Source organism: Haematobia irritans, chromosome 2 (assembly GCF_050003625.1).
Source record: "Haematobia irritans isolate KBUSLIRL chromosome 2, ASM5000362v1, whole genome shotgun sequence".
NCBI lineage: Eukaryota > Metazoa > Arthropoda > Insecta > Diptera > Muscidae > Haematobia > Haematobia irritans.
This window is the reverse complement of record NC_134398.1, coordinates 218230918-218239496: the sequence shown is the minus strand read 5'-3', so window position 1 is coordinate 218239496 and position 8579 is coordinate 218230918.

Genomic DNA, 8579 nt, shown 5'->3' with positions numbered 1-8579 from the left:
AAACTTAAATTGGCCATATCTCCTTAAATATGCGTCCTAGAGCCAAAAGGAGGTTAATTCGTGACCACCCCCCAAAAATCAAAATTTTGATGAAAAACCTCAAAAAATCAAATTTTTTATATGAAAAACTTTAATTGGCCATATCTCCTTAAATATGCGTCCTAGAGCCAAAAGGACCTTAATTCATGACCACCCCCCAAAAATCAAAATTTTGATGAAAATCCTAAAAAAATCAAATTTTTTATATGAAAAACTTAAATTGGCCATATCTCCTTAAATATGCGTCCTAGAGCCAAAAGGAGGTTAATTCGTGACCAAACCCCAAAAATCAAAATTTTGATGAATATCCTAAAAAAATCAAATTTTTATATGAAAAACTTAAATTGGCCATATCTCCTTAAATATGCGTCCTAGAGCCAAAAGGACCTTAATTCATGACCACCCCCCAAAAATCAAAATTTTGATGAAAATCCTCAAAAAATCAAATTTTTTATATGAAAAACTTAAATTGGCCATATCTCCTTAAATATGCGTCCTAGAGCCAAAAGGAGGTTAATTCGTGACCACCCCCCAAAAATCAAAATTTTGATGAAAAACCTCAAAAAATCAAATTTTTTATATGAAAAACTTAAATTGGCCATATCTCCTTAAATATGCGTCCTAGAGCCAAAAGGAGGTTAATTCGTGACCACCCCCCAAAAATCAAAATTTTGATGAAAAACCTCTAAAAATCAAATTTTTTATATGAAAAACTTAAATTGGCCATATCTCCTTAAATATGCGTCCTAGAGCCAAAAGGACCTTAATTCATGACCACCCCCCAAAAATCAAAATTTTGATGAAAATCCTCAAAAAATCAAATTTTTTATATGAAAAACTTAAATTGGCCATATCTCCTTAAATATGCGTCCTAGAGCCAAAAGGAGGTTAATTCGTGACCACCCCCCAAAAATCAAAATTTTGATGAAAAACCTCAAAAAATCAAATTTTTTATATGAAAAACTTAAATTGGCCATATCTCCTTAAATATGCGTCCTAGAGCCAAAAGGAGGTTAATTCGTGACCACCCCCCAAAAATCAAAATTTTGATGAAAAACCTGAAAAAATCAAATTTTTTATATGAAAAACTTAAATTGGCCATATCTCCTTAAATATGCGTCCTAGAGCCAAAAGGACCTTAATTCATGACCACCCCCCAAAAATCAAAATTTTGATGAAAATCCTCAAAAAATCAAATTTTTTATATGAAAAACTTAAATTGGCCATATCTCCTTAAATATGCGTCCTAGAGCCAAAAGGAGGTTAATTCGTGACCAAACCCCAAAAATCAAAATTTTGATGAAAATCCTAAAAAATCAAATTTTTATATGAAAAACTTCAATTGGCCATATCTCCTTAAATATGCGTCCTAGAGCCAAAAGGACCTTAATTCATGACCACCCCCCAAAAATCAAAATTTTGATGAAAATCCTCAAAAAATCAAATTTTTTATATGAAAAACTTAAATTGGCCATATCTCCTTAAATATGCGTCCTAGAGCCAAAAGGAGGTTAATTCGTGACCACCCCCCAAAAATCAAAATTTTGATGAAAAACCTCTAAAAATCAAATTTTTTATATGAAAAACTTAAATTGGCCATATCTCCTTAAATATGCGTCCTAGAGCCAAAAGGACCTTAATTCATGACCACCCCCCAAAAATCAAAATTTTGATGAAAATCCTAAAAAAATCAAATTTTTTATATGAAAAACTTAAATTGGCCATATCTCCTTAAATATGCGTCCTAGAGCCAAAAGGACCTTAATTCGTGACCACCCCCCAAAAATCAAAATTTTGATGAAAATCCTTAAAAAATCAAATTTTTTATATGAAAAACTTAAATTGGCCATATCTCCTTAAATATGCGTCCTAGAGCCAAAAGGAGGTTAATTCGTGACCAAACCCCAAAAATCAAAATTTTGATGAAAATCCTAAAAAAATCAAATTTTTTATATGAAAAACTTAAATTGGCCATATCTCCTTAAATATGCGTCCTAGAGCCAAAAGGACCTTAATTCATGACCACCCCCAAAAAATCAAAATTTTGATGAAAATCCTAAAAAATCAAATTTTTTATATGTAAAACTTAAATTGGCCATAGAGCCAAAAGGAGGTTAATTCGTGACCAAACCCCAGAAATCAAAATTTTGATGAGAATCCTAAAAAAATCAAATTTTTTATATGAAAAACTTAAATTGGCCATATCTCCTTAAATATGCGTCCTAGAGCCAAAAGGACCTTAATTCATGACCACCCCCAAAAATCAAAATTTTGATGAAAATCCTCAAAAAATCAAATTTTTTATATGAAAAACTTAAATTGGCCATATCTCCTTAAATATGCGTCCTAGAGCCAAAAGGACCTTAAGTCATGACCACCCCCCAAAAATCAAAATTTTGATGAAAATCCTCAAAAAATCAAATTTTTTATATGAAAAACTTAAATTGGCCATATCTCCTTAAATATGCGTCCTAGAGCCAAAAGGAGGTTAATTCGTGACCAAACCCCAAAAATCAAAATTGTGATGAAAATCCTAAAAAAATCAATTTTTTATATGAAAACCTTAAATTGGCAATATCTCCTTAAATATGCGTCCTAGAGCCAAAAGGACCTTAATTCATAACCACCCCCAAAAAATCAAAATTTTGATGAAAATCCTCAAAAAATCAAATTTTTTATATGAAAAACTTAAATTGGCCATATCTCCTTAAATATGCGTCCTAGAGCCAAAAGGAGGTTAATTCGTGACCACCCCCCAAAAATCAAAATTTTGATGAAAAACCTCAAAAAATCAAATTTTTTATATGAAAAACTTTAATTGGCCATATCTCCTTAAATATGCGTCCTAGAGCCAAAAGGACCTTAATTCATGACCACCCCCCAAAAATCAAAATTTTGATGAAAATCCTAAAAAAATCAAATTTTTTATATGAAAAACTTAAATTGGCCATATCTCCTTAAATATGCGTCCTAGAGCCAAAAGGAGGTTAATTCGTGACCAAACCCCAAAAATCAAAATTTTGATGAATATCCTAAAAAAATCAAATTTTTATATGAAAAACTTAAATTGGCCATATCTCCTTAAATATGCGTCCTAGAGCCAAAAGGACCTTAATTCATGACCACCCCCCAAAAATCAAAATTTTGATGAAAATCCTCAAAAAATCAAATTTTTTATATGAAAAACTTAAATTGGCCATATCTCCTTAAATATGCGTCCTAGAGCCAAAAGGAGGTTAATTCGTGACCACCCCCCAAAAATCAAAATTTTGATGAAAAACCTCAAAAAATCAATTTTTTATATGAAAAACTTAAATTGGCCATATCTCCTTAAATATGCGTCCTAGAGCCAAAAGGAGGTTAATTCGTGACCACCCCCCAAAAATCAAAATTTTGATGAAAATCCTCAAAAAATCAAATTTTTTATATGAAAAACTTAAATTGGCCATATCTCCTTAAATATGCGTCCTAGAGCCAAAAGGAGGTTAATTCGTGACCAAACCCCAAAAATCAAAATTTTGATGAAAATCCTAAAAAAATCAAATTTTTTATATGAAAAACTTAAATTGGCCATATCTCCTTAAATATGCGTCCTAGAGCCAAAAGGACCTTAATTCATGACCACCCCCCAAAAATCAAAATTTTGATGAAAATCCTCAAAAAATCAAATTTTTTATATGAAAAACTTAAATTGGCCATATCTCCTTAAATATGCGTCCTAGAGCCAAAAGGAGGTTAATTCGTGACCAAACCCCAAAAATCAAAATTTTGATGAAAATCCTAAAAAATCAAATTTTTATATGAAAAACTTCAATTGGCCATATCTCCTTAAATATGCGTCCTAGAGCCAAAAGGACCTTAATTCATGACCACCCCCCAAAAATCAAAATTTTGATGAAAATCCTCAAAAAATCAAATTTTTTATATGAAAAACTTAAATTGGCCATATCTCCTTAAATATGCGTCCTAGAGCCAAAAGGAGGTTAATTCGTGACCACCCCCCAAAAATCAAAATTTTGATGAAAAACCTCTAAAAATCAAATTTTTTATATGAAAAACTTAAATTGGCCATATCTCCTTAAATATGCGTCCTAGAGCCAAAAGGACCTTAATTCATGACCACCCCCCAAAAATCAAAATTTTGATGAAAATCCTAAAAAAATCAAATTTTTTATATGAAAAACTTAAATTGGCCATATCTCCTTAAATATGCGTCCTAGAGCCAAAAGGACCTTAATTCGTGACCACCCCCCAAAAATCAAAATTTTGATGAAAATCCTTAAAAAATCAAATTTTTTATATGAAAAACTTAAATTGGCCATATCTCCTTAAATATGCGTCCTAGAGCCAAAAGGAGGTTAATTCGTGACCAAACCCCAAAAATCAAAATTTTGATGAAAATCCTAAAAAAATCAAATTTTTTATATGAAAAACTTAAATTGGCCATATCTCCTTAAATATGCGTCCTAGAGCCAAAAGGACCTTAATTCATGACCACCCCCAAAAAATCAAAATTTTGATGAAAATCCTAAAAAATCAAATTTTTTATATGTAAAACTTAAATTGGCCATATCTCCTTAAATATGCGTCCTAGAGCCAAAAGGAGGTTAATTCGTGACCAAACCCCAAAAATCAAAATTTTGATGAAAATCCTAAAAAAATCAAATTTTTTATATGAAAAACTTAAATTGGCCATATCTCCTTAAATATGCGTCCTAGAGCCAAAAGGAGGTTAATTCGTGACCACCCCACAAAAATCAAAATTTTGATGAAAAACCTCAAAAAATCAAATTTTTTATATGAAAAACTTAAATTGGCCATATCTCCTTAAATATGCGTCCTAGAGCCAAAAGGACCTTAATTCATGACCCCCAAAAAATCAAAATTTTGATGAAAATCCTCAAAAAATCAAATTTTTTATATGAAAAACTTAAATTGGCCATATCTCCTTAAATATGCGTCCTAGAGCCAAAAGGACCTTAATTCGTGACCACCCCCCAAAAATTTTGATGAAAATCCTCAAAAAATCAAATTTTTTATATGAAAAACTTAAATTGGCCATATCTCCTTAAATATGCGTCCTAGAGCCAAAAGGAGGTTAATTCGTGACCACCCCCCAAAAATCAAAATTTTGATGAGAATCCTAAAAAAATCAAATTTTTTATATGAAAAACTTAAATTGGCCATATCTCCTTAAATATGCGTCCTAGAGCCAAAAGGAGGTTAATTCGTGACCACCCCCCAAAAATCAAAATTTTGATGAAAAACCTCAAAAGTCAAATTTTTTATATGAAAAACTTAAATTGGCCATATCTCCTTAAATATGCGTCCTAGAGCCAAAAGGAGGTTAATTCGTGACCACCCCTCAAAAATCAAAATTTTGATGAAAAACCTCAAAAAATCAAATTTTTTATATGAAAAACTTAAATTGGCCATATCTCCTTAAATATGCGTCCTAGAGCCAAAAGGACCTTAATTCATGACCACCCCCCAAAAATCAAAATTTTGATGAAAATCCTAAAAAAATCAAATTTTTTATATGAAAAACTTAAATTGGCCATATCTCCTTAAATATGCGTCCTAGAGCCAAAAGGAGGTTAATTCGTGACCAAACCCCAAAAATCAAAATTTTTTATATGAAAAACTTAAATTGGCCATATCTCCTTAAATATGCGTCCTAGAGCCAAAAGGACCTTAATTCATGACCACCCCCCAAAAATCAAAATTTTGATGAAAATCCTAAAAAAATCAAATTTTTTATATGAAAAACTTAAATTGGCCATATCTCCTTAAATATGCGTCCTAGAGCCAAAAGGAGGTTAATTCGTGACCAAACCCCAAAAATCAAAATTTTGATGAATATCCTAAAAAAATCAAATTTTTATATGAAAAACTTAAATTGGCCATATCTCCTTAAATATGCGTCCTAGAGCCAAAAGGACCTTAATTCATGACCACCCCCCAAAAATCAAAATTTTGATGAAAATCCTCAAAAAATCAAATTTTTTATATGAAAAACTTAAATTGGCCATATCTCCTTAAATATGCGTCCTAGAGCCAAAAGGAGGTTAATTCGTGACCACCCCCCAAAAATCAAAATTTTGATGAAAATCCTCAAAAAATCAAATTTTTTATATGAAAAACTTAAATTGGCCATATCTCCTTAAATATGCGTCCTAGAGCCAAAAGGAGGTTAATTCGTGACCAAACCCCAAAAATCAAAATTTTGATGAAAATCCTAAAAAAATCAAATTTTTTATATGAAAAACTTAAATTGGCCATATCTCCTTAAATATGCGTCCTAGAGCCAAAAGGACCTTAATTCATGACCACCCCCCAAAAATCAAAATTTTGATGAAAATCCTCAAAAAATCAAATTTTTTATATGAAAAACTTAAATTGGCCATATCTCCTTAAATATGCGTCCTAGAGCCAAAAGGAGGTTAATTCGTGACCAAACCCCAAAAATCAAAATTTTGATGAAAATCCTAAAAAATCAAATTTTTATATGAAAAACTTCAATTGGCCATATCTCCTTAAATATGCGTCCTAGAGCCAAAAGGACCTTAATTCATGACCACCCCCCAAAAATCAAAATTTTGATGAAAATCCTCAAAAAATCAAATTTTTTATATGAAAAACTTAAATTGGCCATATCTCCTTAAATATGCGTCCTAGAGCCAAAAGGAGGTTAATTCGTGACCACCCCCCAAAAATCAAAATTTTGATGAAAAACCTCTAAAAATCAAATTTTTTATATGAAAAACTTAAATTGGCCATATCTCCTTAAATATGCGTCCTAGAGCCAAAAGGACCTTAATTCATGACCACCCCCCAAAAATCAAAATTTTGATGAAAATCCTAAAAAAATCAAATTTTTTATATGAAAAACTTAAATTGGCCATATCTCCTTAAATATGCGTCCTAGAGCCAAAAGGACCTTAATTCGTGACCACCCCCCAAAAATCAAAATTTTGATGAAAATCCTTAAAAAATCAAATTTTTTATATGAAAAACTTAAATTGGCCATATCTCCTTAAATATGCGTCCTAGAGCCAAAAGGAGGTTAATTCGTGACCAAACCCCAAAAATCAAAATTTTGATGAAAATCCTAAAAAAATCAAATTTTTTATATGAAAAACTTAAATTGGCCATATCTCCTTAAATATGCGTCCTAGAGCCAAAAGGACCTTAATTCATGACCACCCCCAAAAAATCAAAATTTTGATGAAAATCCTAAAAAATCAAATTTTTTATATGTAAAACTTAAATTGGCCATATCTCCTTAAATATGCGTCCTAGAGCCAAAAGGAGGTTAATTCGTGACCAAACCCCAAAAATCAAAATTTTGATGAAAATCCTAAAAAAATCAAATTTTTTATATGAAAAACTTAAATTGGCCATATCTCCTTAAATATGCGTCCTAGAGCCAAAAGGACCTTAATTCATGAACACCCCCCAAAAATCAAAATTTTGATGAAAATCTTCAAAAAATCAAATTTTTTATATGAAAAACTTAAATTGGCCATATCTCCTTAAATATGCGTCCTAGAGCCAAAAGGACCTTAATTCATGACCCCCAAAAAATCAAAATTTTGATGAAAATCCTCAAAAAATCAAATTTTTTATATGAAAAACTTAAATTGGCCATATCTCCTTAAATATGCGTCCTAGAGCCAAAAGGACCTTAATTCGTGACCACCCCCCAAAAATCAAAATTTTGATGAAAATCCTCAAAAAATCAAATTTTTTATATGAAAAACTTAAATTGGCCATATCTCCTTAAATATGCGTCCAGAGCCAAAAGGAGGTTAATTCGTGACCACCCCCCAAAAATCAAAATTTTGATGAGAATCCTAAAAAAATCAAATTTTTTATATGAAAAACTTAAATTGGCCATATCTCCTTAAATATGCGTCCTAGAGCCAAAAGGAGGTTAATTCGTGACCACCCCCCAAAAATCAAAATTTTGATGAAAAACCTCAAAAGTCAAATTTTTTATATGAAAAACTTAAATTGGCCATATCTCCTTAAATATGCGTCCTAGAGCCAAAAGGAGGTTAATTCGTGACCACCCCCCAAAAATCAAAATTTTGATGAAAAACCTCAAAAAATCAAATTTTTTATATGAAAAACTTAAATTGGCCATATCTCCTTAAATATGCGTCCTAGAGCCAAAAGGACCTTAATTCATGACCACCCCCCAAAAATCAAAATTTTGATGAAAATCCTCAAAAAATCAAATTTTTTATATGAAAAACTTAAATTGGCCATATCTCCTTAAATATGCGTCCTAGAGCCAAAAGGAGGTTAATTCGTGACCAAACCCCAAAAATCAAAATTTTGATGAAAATCCTAAAAAATCAAATTTTTATATGAAAAACTTCAATTGGCCATATCTCCTTAAATATGCGTCCTAGAGCCAAAAGGACCTTAATTCATGACCACCCCCCAAAAATCAAAATTTTGATGAAAATCCTCAAAAAATCAAATTTTTTATATGAAAAACTTAAATTGGCCATATCTCCTTAAATATGCGT